The sequence below is a fragment of the Sorex araneus genome, chromosome 1, assembly GCF_027595985.1.
Source record: "Sorex araneus isolate mSorAra2 chromosome 1, mSorAra2.pri, whole genome shotgun sequence".
Lineage (NCBI taxonomy): Eukaryota > Metazoa > Chordata > Mammalia > Eulipotyphla > Soricidae > Sorex > Sorex araneus.
In genome coordinates, this window is record NC_073302.1 from 418,879,557 (window position 1) to 418,904,906 (window position 25,350).

The 25,350-nt window shown below is 35.9% G+C and overlaps 1 protein-coding gene across 1 annotated transcript in view; it reads left to right on the forward strand.

Annotated features, from left to right (window-relative positions):
- Positions 1-25,350, forward strand: part of KCND2 (potassium voltage-gated channel subfamily D member 2) — a 513,453-nt gene that overhangs the window by 350,552 nt on the left and 137,551 nt on the right. The gene's annotated exons all lie outside the window — the stretch shown is intronic.

Consider the following 25,350-nt stretch of genomic DNA (forward strand, 5'->3'; position numbering starts at 1 on the left):
CACATTCCAGACTTCTTCCAGTACAAACAAGAAAGATTTGTGACTTAGTACACACCCCCCACTTAATTTTTTCAGAAAGTGTATGTTGGCACAGAAATTAACTCTTAGTGAAAGAAGGCAAATGAGTTATGTGGTATTTATTAATTAGAATTTGCATGAAGGGACAGAAGTGACAGTGGAGAGAATTGTTAAACCTCTAGTTTTGATCAGAAAACCCTGATCACATTGGTGATATTAGAAAGGGACAGGTTAGCAGAGAGCAGAGACTACAGCATGGATGATCATACAGCACGAAAAGATTTTATTTTCTGTTCTCCACAATAAAGTCAAAAATGGACTTTGTCCCAAGGTGGGTTTCCTAATAAAATGACCTCTTAAGACTTCCTTTGAGGGGCTAGAGCAATAGCGCAGCAGGTGGGGCGATTGCCTTGCAGAAGAGCAACCCAGGTTCGATTCCCAGCATCCCATATGGTCCCCTGAGCACCGCCAGGAGTAATTTCAGACTGCATGAACCAGGAATAACCCCTGTGCATCGCCGGTTGTGACCCAAAAAGAAAAAAAAAGACTTCCTTTGAATAGTATTTAAAATAACAGGAAAGGTTAAAAGACCCTGGAATCACCACAGGTTCTTCATGCTTCCTTGAAAAGACCACTAGCAGAGATTAAAGGAGCAAAGTGTGTTTCGTTGCAGAGTATCTTTGACCCAGGATATTGAGTCCCTGTGCATAGAGAACTGCAATAATAACCCTGTTGAAGTTTCTTTTATTAAAAAGAGTGTGTTTAAGCATGGCCAATCCAGGTTCTCAAAATTCTGAAATGCACCTTTTCAAAATGAAAGCAGACTTGGTTGTTAACTGCTCTCCCAATCCACTCTATAGAACTCTAAGCCTGTAGCTCTCTGTATCCTAGATATTCACTTCCACTTACTCACTACTAATGAGCAGATAGAGAGCCATTGTGTTGTTGTTAATTTGGCCCTGAATGTGTGTATAAAGAGTTGATAAACAACTCCACTGAATTTTAACATGCAACACTATGTGGAAAAAAAAATCACCATAGCTCATCTTTCAAATCCCCTATGCCCAAACACTTAAACTTATAGTTCATGAAATAAAAAGCTAATGTTGTACTTTGGTTCCATAGCTCTGTCTCATCACAGCACTCATTTCGTGTAAAGTAGTGTTTCCCATTAAATAAAGTAATTAAGAATCATTCAGCAGTGAAGGAAATAACACATAAAATGAGCTGTTAAGGTACTAAATAAATTATGAAGGAATATGTTGAAAGATAAAAACAGTCATGTCTGTTTTACTCCATTTCATGTGAGACATGCATATTTGTTTCAATTTTTCATTCTCTCTCAAAAAACTGTTTTGTCCCTTTCAAAATGTTGCGTGAATAATCAAACTGTTTTTTCTGCACACACCCTAAATTCTCAAGTGAGTATTCACAATTCATTATCAAGTCATAAGTCTTTAGAAACTTGTGTTTGAATGATAGAATTTTGTTATTAACATAATAAAAACTTCTTATTGTATACTTAATGATCTCAGCTCACTACCCCTTAATCTACTTTTTTAAGTGTATTAGAATTAGTGTAATGTGTTCACAAATAGTATTGGCCTTGGTATGCACAGTTAATCAATAAGAAACTTTTTAAACTTGTGAGTATTATACTTACATGGGTGCCATTTCATTACCTATTTAGGAATTTCTCAAACTTGTTAAAATGTTTGAATTTTGGGTGGGCTGGAGCAATAGCACAGCGGGTAGGCCGTTTGCCTTGCAAGCAGCCGACCCGGGTTTGATTCCCAGCATCCTCTATAGTCCCCTGAGCACCGCCAGGAGTAACTCCTGAGTGCAGAGCCAAGAGTAACTCCTGTGCATTGCTGGGTGTGACCCCCCCAAATATGTTTTAATTTTAACTTATAAATTGGAAACAGCTTACACCTTTCTCTCAGACTTTCATATTTTCATAAATTCAAATTAGAATTATAATACCAAATAAGTTGCTCATTCAAGAATAGTCAAATTTCAATCTAGGAAAAGCAAGAAGCTACACAAGTTGGGAGAGGTAGTCAGCACTTTGTATAGAAGAAACTTGAATAGTTAGGGACCAAGGACAGAGCTCAGAGTCAGGGACACAGGCCTTCCATTGTTGGCAACCCAGATTCTAACCTTGGCTCTACATGTCCCTTCATGGCCTCTGAATGTAGCCCTGGAGGTCCCTGATCATAGGAGAGGATGCCCTTGTGGCACACAGCATCACCAGGGTTGAGAAGCACCTCATCACTTGGCTCAATAGTGGTCCCCAGATCCCCTGATCACTGCTTGGAAGACCAAACAAAACCAATATAAACCAAAACCCAAAGATTTATATTTAGCTTGATTTTCTACTTTCTTTCTATTTTTAAGGATGATTAGGAAATGGAGGAAACAGGAATTTCTATCAGCCATTACACGGGAATTCAGAAAAACATAATACTACAGAAAATCAAAAGATCAGTTGATCTAACTTTCTGCCTGCCAATGGATGGATTACTAAAACCTCAAAAAAATTATAGCTATTTGTAACTTAAAGACCCTTATGACTCAGTATTTATTTTTTTCCTCCAGAATGAAAAAATTTCAATTCTGTGAAGCGTTTTTTACATCACAAGTCTAGTGCTTACACAATAGAAGTTGAAATTCTGGCTGAGTGGAAAGGTCCTATCTTTGAGATCCTTTGTCATTTTCAGGAGTAGAATTATAGTCCTCTGTAGTTTCTTTCATGTTATGATTCTTAAAAGGCATCTCTGTATAGAGATAACAACTAGAATTATATTCTTTTCTTCATTTCTCCATGCATTTAAATCATGAAAATTATGTTTTTCTTGTTGTTAGAGGCTAAAATTAACCTGTATATGATTTTCTGATAAATAAATCTAAAAATTTTATATCATTTATTAGAATAAATTTTTCAAAATTATAATCAGAACTCTGCCTTAAATAATTGACATCAAATATGCCAATGGAGAATTATTTTGATTTGTACTTCATTTGAACATCAATGCTCTTTTATTCATAATAAGTCTATAAAACTAGAAATCCACCTCATCTAGTTTTATTTGCAGTTATAGAACTCTTCTGCTTCATTCAGTTCCTTTGCGGACAATCTTCTGAATTTCATTCCTCAACACCCTCTCCCAATACACACATACTCTTTTCTCACTTATATGTATATGTTCCTAGCTAAACTCAATTAAAATGTGATGAACACTGGATTGAAACTTCATTTACTAACCTGATGTGTGCCAGGAGATATTCAGTATCATAGAAAGTACAGTACAAATGTTTTTGGTACTGGTCTTTTTTCTAATGTTAAGTGATTATATTCACCACATTGTATTAAAATGAATGAGAAAGTAGTCTCATCGAGTAAAATATAGCATTTGCATAATTTTGAAGATAAAACAAGAGACTTCAAAGATATTTCTAGGGAGACTCATTTACCACTCTCTGCCTAGGAGAAAACGTTGGAAAAGTTTAAAAACTACTAGGCTTACTGTGTTATACACTAACCTTTCATTTCACATAATGTATGCTTGCAATTTAACTGCATTTGTTATCGGCCCAAAATTTCAGAATAGAGGCTGGAGTGATAGCACAGCGGTGAGAGCATTTGCCTTGCACGAAGTCGGCCTGGCTTTAATCCCCGGCATCCCATATGGTCCTCCAAGCACTGCCAGGAGTAATTCCTGAATGCAGAGCCAGGAGTAACCCTTGAGCATCACTGGGTGTGACCCAAAAAGCAAAAAAAAAAAAAAAAGAAGAAGAATGGACATATTGGGAGAGAGAGACAGAGAGACAGAGAGAGGGGGGAGGGAAGAGAAAAAGAGAGAGGAAAGAGAGAGAGGTACAGAGAGAGAGAGGGAGAGAGAGAGAGGAGAGAAAGGGAAGAATAGTGCCTGTCACAGAGGCAGACTATGGATGGTGAGGTGGAGGAGGGTAGAAAAACTGGGGACATTGGTAATGAAAAATATACACTGGTGAAGGTATGGGTATTTGAACATTATATGGCTGAAACCCAAACATGAACTGATTGGGTAACTTGTAACTGTGTATTTCACTGTGTATCTCACTGTGATTTGATTTAAAACAAAATTTTAAGAAAGAATGGACAGGTAAGATCATTTTAAACTATCCTTCATGTGCAGATAAAGAAATGGCCTTCTTGAAAACTTGAAAGTGGCACTGTCATTGAGAGTCTTTCTGGCTCTAAGATCACTAGGAACAGAATTTGGGGTGACAGAATTTGTATACTCAACTAGAAATATTTTGTTTCTGAAGGTCAAATGGACTGATTGTGAGCTGTTCTTAGAAAGTGTTTGGTAGCCAAACAATGGAAATAATCTCAGTGAAAAGGTCCAATGTGTTACCTTTCTAAATGAGAGAAACAAAATAGTAATCATTTTCCCTCCCAAGGGTCAATATTGCCCTTGTCTTCTTAGAAGTTATCCCTTCTGCTCTTTTCCTTGGCACATCCTTGTTGGATAAGGGACAGTGACAAATACCAGATGATCTAAGGTGTAGCTACTTAGTCCACAAGATAGTTCTCATCTTGCTTATTGCTGTTTCCTCTTGCATTACCACTGTGAATGCTGCCTGTAGCTACCAGAATTTAATTACATAGAGATCACCTTCTTAATTTCCCTCTTCTGTACTAGAATATGGGTATGATTAAAATCATAGCAAATAGTTTCCTCTCCAGGATTTGGTGTTCCTAGTACTATAGCCTCATTGCATGATATGAAACCACCTCAAGCTCCATGAGCTCAGTCCTAAAGAGCTCAGTCCTAAAAGAAACATATTCCATTCTCCTGAGTTTGCCTTGAAGCTGTTTGATGTTCAAAGATGACATGTTAAAATGATGAGAGCTATGGAGCTATGTGTGAATTATAAAGTTCAGGGCATTCTTACTTTTTGAAGTTTGGGTCTTCATCAATGAGCTTCCTTTAATTTTTCACTGAGATGACATAAAGGCAACTTTTGAGCTAATGGTGATACACACACACACACACACACACACACACACACACACACATATATATATATATATATATATATATATATATATATATCACTGTCACTGTCATCACTGTCATCCTGTTGATCAACGATTTGCTCAAGCGGACCCAGTAATGTCTCCATTCATCCTAGCCCTGAGATTTTAGCAGCCTTTGTTTACTCGTCCTTCCCATTGGTGCTGCATTAGAGGTTCTTCAGGGTCAGGGGAATGAGACCCTTCATTGTGACTGCATTTGGCATATGAATACACCACAGGGAGCTTGCCAGGCTCTCTCTCATGTGGGCAGTAAACTCTCAGTAACTCGCCAGGTTCTCCAAGAAGGAGAACTAGGCTATAAAATATAAGTGACTGCATGCTTCTGGGAGCTTGGTTTTATAGTCTCTGGATGTTGGCAGTTGATGGGATTATACAGTGCCAGTGGTGGCAGTTTCTGGGTGCGACTACCTAGCTACTGGAAAATGGGGATCTGGGTGGAAGAGGCCCAGTCCCGATTTGAGCAGCCTTGGAGATCTCGGCCCCGGTCTCACACACCTGGGTTCCTCTTCCAGTTGCTTCATGCATGAGGTCTGTCCGAAAGTGTGGAGAGTGGCCTTGAGCATGGCTGTGGATGGGTCCAGAGATCTTCAGCTAATGGGGCTCTGCTCAGGGCGTGGAGGGGAACTCAACCTGCCCCCTCCGAGAGATCCCGGTGAAGACTTAGACAACTCAGGCCCGGCATGGAACTCTATAAGTGATCCCTGCTGGAACTCTACATGTCATTTCTGCTGGAAATCGCTGGCTGTTTTGCAAGATTCGGACAGAATGTCATCGGCGGGGCATGGAGAAGCCATGGTGGTGGCAGCAGCAGCAGCATCGCCACCTGGCCTGGCCAGGCCGAGTCATAGCACCGTCGGACAGAGCCATGGTAGCAGTGCATGCAGTGGCTCATCCAATGTGGGGTGCTGTGAGCCAACCACTGGGTGACCTGGGACTCAGCACAGGTATTCAACCTGGCACAGACTCTCCATGACTGGGTTCTGCTCTGCCAGCTGCTCAACAACCTCCAGGTGCACTCCATCAACCTCAAGTTCAACCTGAGGCTGCAGATGTCCCAGGTGCTACCCAGAGACACAGGCAGGTGCGTGTTTGTCAGTGTGCAGATCATTACAACACGCCAGTCGACCAAAAGCTTACATTCGGTAGACTGGAAACACCTTTAAAGGTGATTAAAGGCCACCCCGAAAGCTTCCATCCCTCTCAGAGAGCCCGGCAAGCTACTGAGAGTCTCACCTGCATGGCAGAGCCTGGCAAGCTACTCGTGGAGTACTCGATATGCCAAAAACAGTAACAATGATGGTCCTCATTCTCCTGACCCTGAAAGAATCCCTTGTATGCCATCAGGCTACACTAGCATATGACAGGGATGAATTTAGACGTTACTGGTGCCCGCTCGAGCAAATCAACGAACAATGGGATGGCAATGATGATGGTGACAGTGATATATATATATATGTGTGTATATATATATATCATCATCATCATCATCATCATCATCATCATCATCCCGTTGATCGTGGAATTTCTCTAGCGTTCTCAGTAAAGTCTCCATTTATCCTAGCCCTGAGATTTTAGAAGCCTCTCTTTATATTGTGAGCTCAGTAAATCAGTTTTCATGGAACATGAGGTGAATCATTGTTGAGGAAGTTCTATATAATTGAAGTAATTTCAACAAATTTTAGAGTGCTTTTAGTCCTTCTGTTATCTAGTGTCCTTTAATGTGAAGGAAAAAGGAGAAATATAAAGGGGCAAGGAAATATGGCATACAACTGAAGCACAGGCTTTGCATTCAGTAGGCCACAAATTTGATCCCCAGCACTGTGTTTCCATGACAACTGTTTGGGAGAGCCCTGGAGCCCCCAGTACAGTGGGGCCTAAGTGCACCATATTGCCAGACCAATGCTGAACAGGAAGTCATGTACAGCTGAGCCAAGTTTCATTCTAGATCCTCTAAACACTGCATGGAAGCTCCTTACAATAGAAAAGTAATAAAAAAATGAAAACATAATTTGGAGAAACCAAATGATCAAACTTTCTAGTTGATTATCTGAGGATGAGCCTGGTGACAGGAAAACAGTGGACAAATAGCAACATAAGAGATAAAGAAGGGCAGTGAGTTTTGACATTAATGTGATTAATAAATGGTGATATACATTCAACAAGTACTCTAGACTCTATTGTGCGTGATGTTGTGTATTATATAATAATATATGTTTTTGTCCTGTGATATTTAGTGTTGAGGAGAATATCTGAAAGTAAAATAACCAGAATAGATCATAAGCTAGGATAATATGCTTTAAGTAGGCTGATGATCAGTAGACTAAAAAATTGATATTTCAGTTAATGAAGGAGTGGAAGTCTCAAGAAAACAAATGAGAAATCACATGCAGAAAGATAAGAAAAAGCTTTTTGCAAAGAACTCAGACAGGAACAATGCAATTAGAACTCAAATGATTTCAGATATAAACAAGGTGTGAATCATTCAATACTAGAGAGGGCATGGTAGAAACTTTAGATTTCATTCCAAATGAAATCAACTGCAATTAAAAGGCCCATTTTAAGAGAACCCCATGTTCAGATTAACCTGTTTAAGAGATCTTTTGCTGCTATGTATAAAAATGGTTGCAGAAAATGAGAAACAAATTATGAGGCAATTTATGCAATAAGATGTAGGCTTATAAAATTAGGTATGAAAAGAAATCATTGGGTTTGGGTTTAGACTTTATAGGTAAAATGCTGAAAAATTAGCATTATATGCTTAGCAAAAATCCCAGATTTATTGTTTTAGCAACAGGGTATATTTTTTGAAATGGAAAGGATGAAAGACAGATTTAAGATTATGCTTTGGTCCTATTAACCTTGAAATGTTTAGACGTATCTACAGAATGGGGGAAGATCATTAATCATGTGGTGGGCATTGAGCCAGGACATAGCTCCTAAGCGCAGAGTTGGTAGAATCTCATTCACATCCACAACCCAGCAGTTCTCTCAGTTCTTCTGTTTGCTTACACAGAACAGAAACATTTGCCTAGTGATCCTGGGGATCTTTGACACATTTTAAGCACTATTTTTAAAGTTATATCAACTATACTACAATGAATAGAACAACAGCATTAGGATATATCCAGTAGAAGTGACATTAAGTGTTTAGCAGTATGAGTTTGCCATAACACAATTTTATAAGCATTAGCATAGTTTACACATCCAAAAAAGTGTCTCCTTTTCAGAGGAATCTCTTAAGGAGGGTTAATTTTTTTTTCTAGAAATGCTAGTTGTGTTTCTTTTTTTATTTTATTGAATCACCATGTGTAAAGTTACAAAACTTTCAGGCTTAAGTCTCAGTTATACAATGCTCAAACACCCATCCCTTCACCAGTGCACATATTCCATGACCAAGAACCACAGTAAACCTCCTCCCCACTCCCCCACCCCCCTAGCCCCCCACCCCACCTGTGTAGCTGATAAATTTCACTTTATTTTCTCTTTACTTTGATTACATTCAAATTTCAACAAGAAAGTCACTATTATTGTTTGGAGTTCCCCCCGCCCCCGCCAAAGTTGGACCTGCTGGAAAAGAAGCATTTGGTAATTTGTTTTCCATTGCTGAGAGAATGAAGAGATATGAGGTTGTGTGGCCACAATAGCGGCCGCGAGATTTTGGATTTCTGTATTTTAGTATCTTAGTATTTTAGTAACTAAGCCCAGAGAAATTGCAGAAAGGTATGAGCTTGCAATGATGCAACTTCTAGAAATGCTAGTTTTGAGGTACAGAGCAATAACATAACAGGGAGGGCATTTGCCTTTCATGCAGCCAACTGAGTTCAACCCCCAGTACTCAGTATGATCCCCCAAGTCCACCAGCAGTGATCACTGATCACAGAGAGAGAAAGAAGGCCTGAGCACACCTGAGTGTGCCCCCCACACACACACATTAAAAAAAAAACAGAAATGCTGGCTCTGTTGATATTTTTAGAAGCTTCCCTTACAGTTCATTGCCTTCATGATATTTTTAAGTAGTGGTGGATTTTATCTTCCAAAGATTACTTTTCAAATAAATTCATAATAAATTTTTAATAAGCAAAGAATAATGTATAAATTAGAATCAAAATTAGACAAGGGTTATAAAGAAAATATAGTTCTTATAGCTAGACACTTTTCCCATAGGAGTCACAACTTTCTGTAGAGATGACTTTGAGAATTACAAAGTAGTTGAAACCAGTGGTGGCTTCCCATATTGACTTTATTTCTACATAAGAGTTAAGATTTTCTTGAAATCTTGCTTCATTAAAATCATATCAAACTTTTAAGCAGATTACCACTTGAATCAGTACATTTGAGATTTTTTAGGTATATTACGCATATTTCAAGTACTAATAACCAGTATCAACTATCTTCTATTGCAAAGATATGTCTGTTTTAATTTGTGCAAAATGCAAAAAGAAAATGAACTCCTTTGTCTAATGTGCTCATTTCTGTCATCCATCGTAATACATAATTTAACGTTGAAAGACTCTGTGGAAAGACTAATCCGTTTTGCTATCATTCTGAACCTTTGAGATTTTATATATATATATATATATATATATATATATATATATATTGTTGAGGAAAACAGATGATCACATTTTGACTTTATGAATTACTTCCTGATTTGGAAAACATGAACTTATTAAATTAGGATTTTTAAATGTATTATTAAGTTGGTTTCATGCTAAAGAATTTCAACCTTGTGAGAGATAGCAGAGATTAAGGTGAATGCCTTGCATGCAGCCATCTTTGTTTAGGATTCTGGCTCCATATGGTTCCCCAAGCATCATGGAACATAGTCTTGGAATCTCCAGCACCACAGTACCTAAGCAACACCTCACCTTCTGGTCCTCATTTGGAATCACTGGACAGTTGGTCAACAATCTCCTGGAGGTTACCTCCTCTGAGCATGATTTGGGAGCTCCTTGCATCTAAAAAAGAGAAAAGAATCTCATCTTTGAATGTAAGCTCTTTTTCCATACGGAAAAAGATAACTACCAGTCACTATACAGTTATCTTTGGTTTTATTTTGGATTATAGGGTTTTAACGCAGATAGTTTAACTGTAGAATAGCTATTAAGTCTATTGAATACAGTAAACTTTAAACTTTGCCCCTCTCCTCTTGACCTCTACTTTTCCACCCTCCTTTCTCCTTATTTTCTGGGGGATGGTGATGGATGGAAAGAATCACGTATTATAATACACATATTATAATACTCAACTGTGTGCAAAGCAAATTCTCTATCCTCTATACTATCACTCCAGCCCCAAGTAGGTTTGCAATTTTTGTGTGGACTTGTTATTGCAATCAGTAGCCCTAGAGTTAATTTGAGAACTTTGAAAGAAATATTGCAAATAAAAGACCATCCAGGGTGACATTCTGTGCAGGATACCATCCTAATACCAAGAATTTCAGTATGCAAAGTGTGTCAAGGTTTATTTTGAAGGTGCCAGAACTAGCCTTGTTTCCTTTTCTAACATAAACCTTATAAAAATCTTCATGACCAAAAAAAAGAACTTGCTTTAATTTCATGGTCAACAAGTGTCTGTTTCTAACTGTGCGTTTTTTTTTCTTCCTTCCCTTTGTGTTTCTAAAATATCCTTTGCCTTGACTTCTTTTCATTCTTCATTTGACTACGCAGGATCCCAGCACAGTTGAAGTTGCTGTTTTTTCTCATTGTATGACAGAGTTGATCATGAATAAATCATTTTGAATAACAAAGGAAGGAAAGGGCCTAAGACTTATGACTGGGGTCAAGGTACCAGCCTTGCATGTGGCCTTAGCTCCATCCTGGATCCACTCATTGAGCATTACAGGAGTGATCCTTGAGCATAGCCAGGTATGGCCGAAAGCCCGTCCATCCACCACCAAGCCACAAAAAATTAAGGACAAAAAAGAGTGCGAGAGAGGAGGTAGAAAGGAGAGGAGGGGAGGATTAAAGTTTACTGTATTAAATAGACTTAATAGCTATTCTAAAGTTAAACTACCTGTATTAAAATACTATATTCTATTTTCTGGCTAACTGAGTAATGTAAGAAAAAAACACGTTCCTACTGAGCGTAAATTTCTATAGCCATCAAGTTTGAATAAAATTTGTACCAATTTAAAAGGATTGTCATGAGGACTAAACACATATAATGGTGTTGGTACAATAATTACATACACAGTGTATTACTCTAACTGAAAATAGATCTATACATTTTAGCTTTTATCATATTAAGAGGATGTCATGAATGCTTTTAGAATCTGATGGAAATGGACTATTTTCTCATATAATTCCATGACTTTAATAAGCTCTTCAAAGTTATCCATTACTTTTTATTAAGGACCACTCATTGAAACTCGTCACATTTTCCCACAACTACTTAACATAATGTGTTACTGAAGAGAAATGTTTGCTCTGTAGGTAGCACTGTAGCACTGTCGCCCCTGAGCGGGCACCAGTAACGTCTCCATTGTGAAACTTGTTGTTACTGTGTTTGGCTTATCGAATACGCCCTGGGTACCTTGCCAGGCTCTGCCTTTCAAGCAGGATACTCTTGGTAGCTTGACAAGCTTTCTGAAAGGGATGGAGGAATTGAACCCAGGTCAGCCACATGCAAAGCAAATGCCCTTTGCTCCTGCTCTGTAGGTACTGAGGATATATTTTTTAATGAAAGAGAATAAAACAGAATATAATATGTCTTGTATATCATTCAATTGGAGTAAAGATTAAAGTTGCATTTAGTGTGTGGTACGTTTGTGTGTCGTAGGTTATATCTAGTGTTTTTCCATTTTTATGTAGTCATTTTATTACACATTACAGGATATAAAATGTAAGTTTTATGCTTATTAAGAGAAAACTGACATTGAATCTATCAAGAATGTGTGTCCTACATAGTGACACTGGGTCCATGGGCATCCAAGGGCATATTCCCTATGAGTTAAAGGGCAAGTAACAGGCTAAAGGGAGAGATAGTTATCTCTGAAAGCAGGGTAGCTTAGATGACCTACTAATGCCTCTCTCAGCATTTTGTCACATTTATAATTATGAGTCACACTTGAGCATCCTTCAAACCTTCATTCTAAATTGACTTCGTAACCCTCCCGTTCTTGGTAACCCCCAGCCCACACCCCACTGTTCTTGATTCTCAGCCCTTTCCACCTCGTCTGCTTGATTTCCCAAACAGCTTTGCACTATAGCCGTGTTTGCACATGCAATTGACCATGAGGTTAATTATTTAAAAAGGAATCAGTTAACCCCAGTGTTCACATTCATCATTGAATATTAACCCCATCAGCAACATAAATGTCATGTTCAGAAAGCAAGATGTACGCATCTAAATTCCAGGCTTGCCACGTGTTTGTCTAGAGTTTTATTGTCATACTGCCCCTAGGCTATGACCTGGGAATAGATTATACATGACAGATACAGCGCGATGATTCCAGTAATTATATTCCTCTAGATCACATTGAAAATAACAATTTTATGTTATACTTCTTTCTGTAATGAAAGTATTTTAATGTGTGTTTCAGAATTTTGTAATAAAACTACTTTAAACCTGCATATCCATTTTTTTTACTTGAAACCAGAATCAAAATGAATCAATGTAAGGCAAGAAACTCTTCTATAAAACTGAATTCTATGTGTATTTTTAAAATATTTTCTGTGCATAAAAAGAGATAGTACAGAAGTTCAGGCACTTGTCTTGCATGCAGCCAACCACAGAACATTCCTATAACTGCCAGGAGTAACCCCTGAGAACAGACAGGAGTAATCCATGAGCACTGCTGAGTGTGGCCCACAAACAAACAAAATTATAACTTTCTATTTGAATTGTAGACACACAGGAAAACTATGTTTAGAAAAGTCTAAAAAATGTTGATATGAGAAGCTGGGCTAGTGGCTCAGTGGCAGACGGCATGCCTTGCATATATATATGAGGATACTGGAGGATTTGTTCCCCAGCATAGAAAAAAAAGATTTGTTGATGTGATGTAACCTAACTCTTGTCTCAGTGACCATTTGATTGTTTTCTTAGTAGACTGTCTTTCAAACAAGTAAAATTTCTCTTTGACTTTCTAAACTGAGTTCTAATTGCAATAACTTTGTTTCCCAGTTAGGTCTTACTATAGAAGTATAAATTATTAATAAAATTAACATAGAACATTTTAAGATCACTGTTATTTCACAAAACATGCATATATTTAAGAAGATATGCGAACTTTATGGTCTTTTTCTAAGTTTATATTTTACTTGTTTATCAAATTTGTGATTGATTTACACAGAAAATCCTTAATATAGTATAACTGAACTTCAGTCAACAATATTTTACTCTACTTGAGGCTTGAGGTATCAATATAAAAACATATAACAAAGTATCTTTCTAATGTTCTTTATAATCACATTAGAGATTTTTGGAAGATTTGCCAAATAAATCCTTAGGAGTTCTAAGCCCTTATGTATTTACTTTCTCTTCAATGAATAATGAAATAGTTACCTTACTAGAAAATAAAAATCATGATGAAACTTCTTTCTTTAACATCACCTTTCCCATTTACTAGTAATATATGAATATTTCAAGAGAGCAAACATATATACTGTGCCTCAAAACATAAATGTGAAAGATGTGTAACTTCATATATAGTACGTGAATATTTGAAATGAAACATCTATCTGTTCATGCATGAATTTAAGAAATCAGAATACCAACTGCCGGTATAATAAATAGTATGTTGTGCATGCAAACTTAGAAAACACAATTTACAGGCATGAAATAGAATTTGTAACAATGGCAACAGAAACTAAACAACTGAAGTATAGTCAACATAATATTGTTCCTTAACATTATCTCAGCAGTCAGGAAGTCTTAATTCTATTTTTCTTATTGTTGTACTATTCTTGGCTTGTGATCTTCTGAAAAAGAACATCAAATTATGAATTTGTGAAAAAGAAATACAAAAGCAAAATTCTTAGATGCCCTATTCAAGAGAAGTACGTGGGTAAAAAGGGGGTTGAAAAATGATTATTTTACAAATAAAAATAGTTTTCTTCATGAAGTTAATGTTTCCACAACAGGAGTTTCTTTTCTATAATGAATTTAAAATTTACATTCTTGAAAAGAATCATTTATTGTACCTCAAATGATGAAATTTTTTAGAATAATTTTGCAAGTAAGGAAATGTGCCTTAATATGTAAACTAAGTAATCTCAATCAAGAGTATCAAACATTGGTATACTCAGATTTTCATATAAATGCCATTGAGCAAGATAAAAACTCTTTTTTTTTCCATTGAGGTATTGTGATTTACAAAGTTATTCATGATTGAATTTTAGACATACGATCTTCGATCTTCAAACACCAATCCGTTGTCCAGTGTCCACTCCCTCCACCAATGTCCCCTGTTTTCCTTCTACCCTCTGCTACCTGACTTTATATCAGGCAACTTTTTTTTCTTTTAAGCACTGTAGTTCACAGTACTGTTACTGATACAGCTTCATACTTAACACTAACCTTCCAGCACCCCTTCTTCCTCCAAAGTGACCACTTCACGATTGCCATATAGTTCCCTGATCTGTCCTGTCCTCACCCTTCACCCTTCATGCATCCTGCTAAAGATCAGTTCTCTTATTCTTCAATGCGTTTATCTTCAGCCATTTATTAGCCCCTTACTATGTTTCCTTATATCATGCAAATGAGACAGATGTCTGTTCCTTTCCCTCTAACTTCACTCACCATACTCTCCAGATCCATCCATGTAGCAATAAGGTGTGTGGTTTCATCTTTTCTTATTGCTACACAATATTCCATTGTATATAAGTCTCATAGGACAACTATTGGGAACTTTCCAGATTTTTGCTATTGTAAATTGTGCTGTATAGAACAGAAGAATGTTCTTTCTGCAAATGCCTTTGCTTCATTGTGTTTTTGAGTCATTTTGAGTCCAAGAAGTGAATTGCTATGGGAGTCTTTGTATTCTCATCATCATTTCCTTTGAGGTGCAAAAGCATCTTAAATTTAATGTAGTTTCTTTTGTTTATCTTTGTTTCCTCTTGCTTGGCCAATAGTGTTGAATTCTTAAAGATGTCTTTACCTTCAGTGTCACAGAGACTTCTGCTTTTCCTCATTGTAACTTATGAATTCCGGTCTGATATTGAGGTTTTTAATACTTTTTTTTTTCACTTCTGTGCATGTTGTTATAGAGTAGTGTGAGTTCAATGTTTTCTCCGAGGCCAACCAGTTTTCCCAATATATTTGTTAAAGAGTCCTTCCTTCTATACTTTATACTTTCGCTCCTTTATCAAAGATTAACTGTTCATATATTGAAGATTCTCAGTTCTAGCTACTAGTCTGAGAATCTGTCCTTATTCCAGTACCACACTGTTTTAATTACTACAGCTTTTATAGTACAGTTGAAGTTTAGAAAATCAATAAATGCCTTCTATCTTCTTCTTCCCTAGGATTGCTATACTATGGGGAGGGGGAAGTTATTCCTTATGAGTTTTTGACAATGTTAATTCTCCCAATCCGTCTTTGTTAAGCTGATTCATAGGTACTTGATTTTCTGAGGCACAATTGTGAGTGGGATTTTCTTATTTGCTTATAGAAAAGCCATGGATTTTTTTTTTAAAACTTTTTATTAAATCACCATGTGGAAAGTTACAAAGTTCTCAGGTTTATATGTCAGTTATACAATATTCAAACACCCATCCCTTCACCAGTGCCCATATTCCACCACCAGAAACCCCAGTATACCCCCCGCCCCCACCCCCTACCCCCTACTGTATAACTAATGAATTTCAATTCATTTTTTCTTTACCTTGATTACATTCCATAATTCAACACAAAACTCACTATAGTTGTTGGAGTTTCTAACCAAGAGAGACAGACCTACTACATTTGATAATTAGTTTTTCATTGCTGGAAATGAAGAGATATGTAGCCCCACTGCTACAAGTACATAACTCTCTCTCTCTCTCTCTCTCTCTCTCTTTTTTTCCTTTTTCCTTTTCCCTTTTTATTTTTTCTTTTTCCCCCTCATCCCCCTTCCTGCGCCTCATAGTATGGTGTACGCCACGCCACGTCGGCCAGCATGGGGCTTTTGCTTAGTTCACAGTCCAGAGAGGTGGCTGCTACATTAAAAACCTTCAATATTTCAACAAAAACTTACTGTTATTATTTGGAGATTCCCCCCCCCAAGTCAGACCTGTTCAAATGGAACCGTTTCACATTGCTGACAATTATAAATGTTAAGTCCGCGTCCGCGCGGTTTTGGATTTCTGTATAAAGTCCAGGGAAAATTCTGCCAGAAATTACATAGCCCAGCTCACAGTCCAGTGCATTGCTGTAAGAAGTCTCTGAATTCAAAGTGTTTAGGCACAGAGGGTCCGGATTTATCTGGGCCGAGGGCGTGCCGGTTATGCCCCCTTCCCATGAGTTCCTGGGAGCCCCAAAAGTAAAAACCGAATACCTCTGGGTTTGGAGTCACAGAAGATGGCGCCTGCCACGTGGGTGCCGCCAGGCCACCGCTTTCCGTGCAGGAAGACAGGGTGGGGAGGAAAAAAATCCACCCCCGGCAGCACAGAGTTGTAGCCCAGTTCGCAGTCCCAGTGCATTGCTATCGGATGCTGCGCTGGATGCCCGAATGTGTTAGATCTCTGGAATCAAAGTCTTTAGGCGCAGAGGGTCCAGCCATGGATTTTTTCATGTTGATTTTGTAGCCTGCCCCTTTATTATACAAGTCTGTTGTTTCTAGGAGCTTTTTCATGGAGTTTTGGGAGGTTTATAAATATAGCATTATGTAATCTGTGTATTGTGGGTTTGATGTCTTCTTTTCCAATCTGGAGGCCCTTAATATCTCTTTCTTGCTTCATTGATATGCAAGAACTTCCAATAATATATATAATAGTAGTGATGAGGGTGGAAAATCATGTGTTGTGACTGATGTTAGAGGGAAGGATTTCAATTTTGAACTGTTGAGTATGTTTGCTGCAGATTTGAAATAAATGGCTCTATTTATTTAGAGTTGAGGAAAATTCCTCCAACTCCAAATTTAGTTAGAGTTTTCATCATGAATAGGTGTTGGATCTTGTCAAACTCTTTATTCACATATACTGATATGATATGAGCTTCATTTTTCCTTATATCAATATAGTGTATTATGTTGATTGATTTGTATGTTCAAATCATTCCTTGCATCCCTTCAGTTAATCCTACTTGGCATGATGTATAATCCATTTGATTTGCTATATTTTGTTAAAATTTGAGCAAAATATAATGCCCCAAAGTAGAGAGAGAGTATCTGAGCAATTGTCTAGCATAGAGGCAGGGTAAGGGTGGAAGGACTGGGATGGAAGTACAGTGGTGGGGGGGAGGGATAGTGAGGACATTGGTAGTGGAAAGTTTGCACCGGTGGAGGGATGGGTATTTGATCATTGTATAGATGAATCTCAAAATGAAAGCTTTGTAACTGTATCTCATGGTGATGCAATAGAATTTTTTTTATAAAAAAGGATCTATGTTCATCAGGGATATAGGTTTGTCCTTGTTCTGTGTGTGGTGTCTCTGTTTTTCTTTTTTTTTTTTTTTCATTGAGTCACCATGTGGAAAGTTACAAAGTTTTCAGGTTTAAGTCTCAGTTATACAATGCTCAAACACCCATCCCTTCACCAGTGCACATATTCCACAACCAAGAATCCCAGTATAACTCCACCCCACACCCCCACACCCCTACCCCCCCACATCCCTAGCCCCCCCCACCCTTAGCCCCCCAGCCTGTGTAACTAATAAATTTCACTTTACTTTCACTTTGATTGCATTCAACATTTCAACAAAACTCACTTTTATTGTTTGGAGAGTCTCTCCCCTAAAATCAGACCTGCTGAAAAGGAAGCATTAGATAATTTGTTTTTAGTATCAGGATAATGTTTGTCTCCTTAAAACTGTTTTAGAGGATTTCTATTTCTTCCACTTCTTGAAAGAGCCTGAAAAGGGTCGCCAATAAGTCTTCTTTAAAAGTTTGGAATAACTCACTAGTGAACCTATCTTTTGCAGGCATTTGTTATTGGGGAGAGTTTGAATTACCATTTCTATTTCATTGGTAGTAATTGGTCTCTTCAGATGTTTCATTTCTTCTTGGTTTAACCTTTGGAGTTGATAGTAGTCCGAAAATATATCCTTTTTTTCTAGCTTATCTGCCGTGACATCTCCTTGTTCATTTCTAATTTGGTTCACTTGGGTTCTCTCTCTTTTTCTTTGTATGCCTTGCTAGTTATGTGTTGATCTCATTTATTTTCTCAAAGAATCATTCTTGGTTTTATTACTTTTAATTTTTGTAGATACAAATTTATTAATTTCTCCTTCTGAGATTTATTGTTCCCTTCCTTCTACCAGCTTTGGGTTCCCTTTATTGGTCCTTGTTCAACTTTTTAAGCTATGCAGTTAGGTTATTTATGTGGGTCTTTTCTTCCTTCCTAATGGACATTTTCATTGCTATGAACTTTGTTCTTAACACCACTTTTGCTATGTCCCACAATTTCTGACAGGTAATATCCTCATTCTCATTTCTTTCCAGGAATCTTTTGATTTCCTCTTGACCCACTGGTTGTTCAGTAGCAAACTGTTAATATCAAGGTGTTTGAGGTTTTTTCTCCAGTTCTGTTTGTGATTAACTTTGATTTTCAATGAATAGTGGTCTACAAAAATAGTTCATACAATTTCTATGCTTTTGATTTTATGGAGGTATGTTTTGTGACTCAGTGTGCAGTCTATCTTGGAGAATGTCAATTTTTCTCCAAAAGCATAAAGAAGAAAAATTGATGGAATAAGTAATAAGGTATTAAACCAAATCAGCTGGCTAGTTGGCAACTTAAAATCTTGATAGGCAAACGTAAAGATCCTCAGAAAACTTGAATTCATATGAATAAAAGAGCTGTATGTAATTTCTTCACAGGTCCTTCAACAGTTTCACTTATAAATAATATAAACATTGGAGGATGAGAAGTTAACCTTCATAATAACTCTGGGAGTGATTCAGTTGTTTATGTTGTTTAACCTAGAGACTCCCAAATACAAATTAGTATGGTCTGAAGTTTATGGTACTTTATTTTCACAATTATACAGTATGAAAATGAATTGAGCTTTCATTCAAGTTTATTTACAATTTCAATTTCCAATTTATTCTATTACAAAATATTATTCCTTTTATAAAATAGTTATAATATTAGTTATTAGGACTTTTTTTCAAACAAACAAAACTCAACTTGTCAAATTTGTTTGTTACCAAATACAAACAGCTCAAAACATAGAGCAGGTAAAACAATCTGAAACTGAAAGGACAAAAAAAAAAATTTGGCATAGCTTAATGCAAGAAAAAAAATGATTGAAGGATTAAATTTAGAATTCTTCATTTACAACCTCTATCACCTGACCAAAGTAGAAAATCTAGGTGAGCTATGTAGAAAGTTCCTTCCTCTTTTGTTCATCATTTCAAAAAGAGTTCAGCTACCTTTGACAATCTGAAGAATGGCATTCAATGATATGAAAAATGAAGAGAAGCCTTTTTTTGTAAAACGTGACTAGCCTTATTTCTCAAAGGATAATTTTTTCATTAGTTTATTATGAGCTGGCCAAACCATGATGGATAGTTTTACAATACATTCTATGTGTTGTACTAGAAAAAAAAAAAGTCACTTATTCCAAAATAAATAATCCTTTACTTAAGCGAATGGCTCATTGCCATGTTGTATTGGATTTTAAATAACCTACAACTGATGTGTCTGAGTTTATTGTAGAAGAACTCAACATATGTTAAACCTGTCTAAAAAGAAAGCCTTAATTAATAAGTTATTAAATCAACTTCAGTGTTCAGAGATGCATGACAACTAATATATTGACATTGATAGTATTCCTTTATAAGAGAGACAGCTTGATGCTATTTCAGATGGTAAATTGGAATTTTTAAAAAATATTTATTCAACAATTATTATATAATTAATTTCATGATAAAATAATCTACATGGATATAGTATGCATGATGTCATGATTTCTTTTAAAAAGTAATTACATAAGTAACTATAAACATCACAGTTTCCACATATTCAAGGATCTATAGCAGAATTATGAACAATATAATATTATATGTTCAATTATGTGAGCAATTATGAAGAACTATCGCAGAATTATAAACACTAATGTCTTTATTTAGTGATTCCCTCATACTTGAAAATAGCATTTTATTCCCTTTCCTATAGAAAACTAATATGTAACAATGTAAATAGTGTTTTTTATGTGAAAGGAAAATACTGAGTACTATATACTCTGATCATTGTAGAGATTAGAGTCATGTTAAATAGCACTGATGCTATTAGTAATGCACTTTCCTAACTTTAACATCATCCACCGTGGAAACTTTGTGTATGCTTCTATCTTTCTGCCTTGATTTCTTTGCTTTTACTTGCTATGGAATAGAACCAATATTATGAGTTGCTTATTTTCATTCTCCAGAGCAGTGATTCTCCACAGCTAATCACCTACAAATCTTACCAACCTGAAGATTTAATTTCGTCTGAGTATGTTTAGGCGATTCTGAGATTCTTCTGCTCACAGTGATTATACTTGGATTACCAAGAGCCAGTAACACTTACACAAATTCAGTATTTCATGTAGGTAAAGGATAGCATGAAACACATAATTTAAATGTGTTAAATTAATAACAGAATCATTACAAATTAATTTGTCAAATTAATATAAGTTTTTAAAGATATTTAGAGAAAAGAACTACAAAAGATCTTTCCAGGAGCCACAGATATAGTGTAGTGGGTAAAGCACTTGCTTTGCATACAGCCAACCCAGGTTTGATCACTAACACCCCATAGAATACCCCCGAGCGCATCCAGGGTCTTTGAACACAAAACCAGATGTAAGTACTGAGCACCAACGGTGTGGCCAAAAAAACAACTACAAAAACAAAAACACATTTCCAGAATAAGGAAAATTTTACCCAAGTTCTAAAAAATTTAAATAATTCATGAACAGATAGAAGGCAAGCAATTTGTAGACTTGTAGAATAATTTGAGTTAATTGTGGAGGAGGAGAAGGACAAAACAAGTTTAGGAATACTAGTTGATGTGCCCAAAGTTTAAAATTTAAGTGAGGCCAAAATTAAGTTAAAATATATTTGTTTATGCACATGATTGTCTAACTAAAAATTAAGTTTAAATGTTAGGACCTTGACAGTCTGTGAAGTGATCATTATGTTTTTAGGAAAGTTATCTTAAGCAGTCATAGTTAGAAGAGTTGATAGTAAATAGATAATGGAAGATTGTGAATATAAAAAGATCTTAACTTTAACTGCATGTATAATATTTCAGGATACAGATTTTACAACAAAAATAAGACATGACTACATATCATTCTCTTCGCTATTATAAATTACATTTTAACTAATGTTGAAAATAGTTTAATAGGAATATTTTTGTAGTTTTATCTCAAGTTAGGGTTGTTTACTATATCCTCCTACCAGTAAAATATATTAGTTATTATGCAGCTTTCCTAAATTTGTACCTTTTTTGACTACTAATATTTCCCCAAATTTTTCCACCGAAAAGAAAAAAATAAATAATGCATCTTATGGAGCGATAGCACAGCGGGTAAGACGTTTGCCTTGCACATGGCCGAACTGTGTTTGATTCATCTGTCCCTCTCAGAGAGCCAGGCAAGCTACCTAGAGTATCTCACCTTCATGGCAGAGCCTGGCAAACTACCCATGGCCTATTCGATATGCCAAAAACAGTAACAAGTCTCACAATGGAGACATTATTGGTGCCCACTTGAGCAAATCAATGAGCAATGGAATGACAGTGATACAGTGAGTGGAGTCTCATATTTTACCCATATTGTTATTGTTTTCAAATACCTAACAATATTGATGTTAAATTCTATATGCATAAAAGTATTAACAACCCCTGGGGGATATTAAGCATATATAGTCATTACAAATTTGATATGTCAAAATAGAATTCAACTTTATCTAATAATAGAGGGAGAATGGCATGTTTTTGAAAGTGGTTTTGATTGCATTATAAAAAGGAACAGCATAATTTTTAATAAAATTTATGAAGTTCGCAACTGAGAAATTAACCCACTAATGTGTATTTCACAGCATCTAGTTGAAATTTTGCCTATAATGTGATTTGTTTTCAAGGGGAAATAGAATGAAACTTAGTCCATATTGTATAGAATTAACAGCTAACTATAGTATATAGCTGTCATAAAATTAACTGAAGAGTAGCCTTCATAAGTGATATCTAAGATCAAATGATTTACTGTATTGCATCACTTAGAATCAATGAAGCAGAATAAGTAATTGGCAGGAAAAAATTAAAACATTGTAAAATAGCAAAGCAAGGCAACTGCCATTAACAAAAAGATGTAATGATCTCATTAAAGACATTGCATACACTCTTCCATTCCAATTTCATATCTGTATTTTTCTGTAAGCTTTGCAAAAATATTATTTCTTTCACATAATTTTACCATTAATTCAAATGTAAAATAGTATTTCACATAATATATAATTCAAACTTATTTTGGGACTTTATTAGAAATTTCATTCTTATATTGCATTATTCCATATACAATATTAATATTTCAATTGATTTCTTTCCTTCTCCCTTTTCTAATTCTGAGATTGCAGTAATTCATTTAATTCAGATGGAAAAGTCGTAAGTTAATGGTTCATTAATTTCCATTATATATGAGGAAAAAAAATTACTTATGGGAAACTCAGTAGAAATCATGAAAAAAATGCAAAGATTTTTGGATTAAGTGCTATCCAGGAAGCATTTGCATGAGAATAAGTTTCATATGGCAAACTTGAAGGAATCAAGACTGTATAAGGAATAAAATGCAAGAGCCAATATAAAATCTTAGAAAACTTTGTAATGGGGGTCAGCCACATGCAAACCAAGTTCCTTAACTCTTGTACTATCTACTTGGCTCTCATTTATTTTAAATTTAAGATGATTCTTTAAAATGCATGTTCTTGGAGTCAGAGATATAGTACGGAGATATAGTAAGGTATTTGCCAAGGTTCAATCCCCGGCACCATATACGTTCTCACAATCTCTTCTGAGTGATCCCTGAGCACAAAGCTATGATATAAATCCTCAAAATCAGCAGATGTGGCCCCCAAAACAAATAAAAAATAATGTGTAGTCTGTGTTAATATTTAATTATTTACTTTTATGCATTTCATTTTTAGTGTTCATAAAGAAATAGCTTACAAATGTGCCAGGCTCAATTTTGTGTCAGCATAGAAAACTTGGAATCTACAAAGAGTTCATAAATGACAGAGGTAAGCAATAAAAATTTCTAAAACCCACTTCTCCATTGCGCATCATTAGGGAAGAATGCATTAAAGAGAAGGCATGGCAACTTTTAAAAGATGTTATACATATCCTTTGGGAGGTAACCGGGTTTCATAAAGGTATATTTTACTAACCATTGCTTGTATTGGCACACATAATTCTAATGAAATATTTTTAGAGTAAACAAGATTAGTGGTAGAAACCAAGGCAGTTCCTGAAGTTAATGAGTTTTGTGTATACACACAAAAATGGTAAATCTCCAAATCAGTTCATAATTGATGTCACCACTCTATGAAATGGTGGACTTTATTTGAAAATAATGCAATAGTAGACTGTGCTGCACATTTGGGTGCAGCTGTATTGTCACTGTCACTGTCATCCCATTGCTCATGGAATATATTATTATATATTATATATTATATGTATTATATAATATATTATTTGAAAAGTGTAATATACTGAAGAAACTGAAGAAACAAATTGCTCCAAAGAAACCCCTAAATTTAAAACTCATGATTGTTTTCTCAGGGTCCCCAAGATTCCTTCCAGGACTGTGGTATGTATAATAAAACGCCACAGTGTCTTTGAGTCCATCCAACAGTTTATCTAGAGTCAGTCCATATCCACTTCCATTTGTGCACAGTATAATTTCATCATATACTAGAAGGCCTTTATATTCTCAGATAACTTCAAATAGTACTTAGTATAGCAGCAACCTAAAAGGAACTTTGTTTTATCTATTAACTGCAATGTGTCCAGACTGTGTTTATCGTGAGTGCAGAGTAGAACGATAGTTCTCACTCTTCAACAGCTTTTCATATGGTTTAAGAGAAAGACAATTTAATATGTAGTAATCCCATTTTAATATAATTTAATATAATGACTTTAATGCTTGTTTTAGCAATGAGACATTTGATTGAATGGTTTTAATTATAATGTAAAGATTTTATTTTTAATGGTGATTGTCAACTTTCAGAAGTTATATTTTGAAAAGTATATCCCTATTAAGCATTACCTACCATAGCTGATTCAGTTCTAAGGGATTTATTCATTAGTTAATTTTTCAATGTTCTAATAGTCATTGTAAATGAGTAAAATGGTCAGTGAGCTGTCTGCTTCTATTGTATTAATAACATGTTTCATCCTGATCTACAGTTTTTGGTGAGAAGATGATGACGGTGCCCAAATATGTTAAACATTTTTTCTATTTATCAAAATTATGTTTATCTACAGTCCAGATGAACTTATAATAAACTACATTAAAATCCTCTACTGTAAATAGGTGAAGAAATCATTATTTTGTTTGCAGACAAGTAACAATTGTTATTTTCATGCCTTTGCTCTATAGGTATGAAAGAACCCAAAGTACTAAATTAATCTACAATAAATAGCAATCTGAGAAATTAAAGACACATGTTAGTGAATATAGGCACAGTGTTATATAATACTATTAATGATAGAATTTAATGCCTAACACAGTCCAGCACTGTACCCTCCACCAGAGTACTCACTTCCTTTCACATTATCCCAGTCACACCTTGCCCGATCTTACCCCCCTCACTCCCACATCCTTCCACTGTGGTACATGTCCTATTGAAGACCAGTTCCTGAGTTTTGCTGACTTTGGGACTTTGTTATACTCTAACTATGGTACTTCATATCGAACACATGAGGGAGATCCTTCTGAGTCTGTGCCTCTCCTTCTAACTAACTTCACACAGCATGATGCTCTCCAGATTCATTCATGTAGTAGCAAATTGCATGACTTAATCTTTCTTTATAGCTGAATAATATGCCAGTTGTGTGAAGTGGTATCTCTTTTCTTTTTTTTTTTTGCTTTTTGGGTCACACCCGGCGAAGCACAGGGGT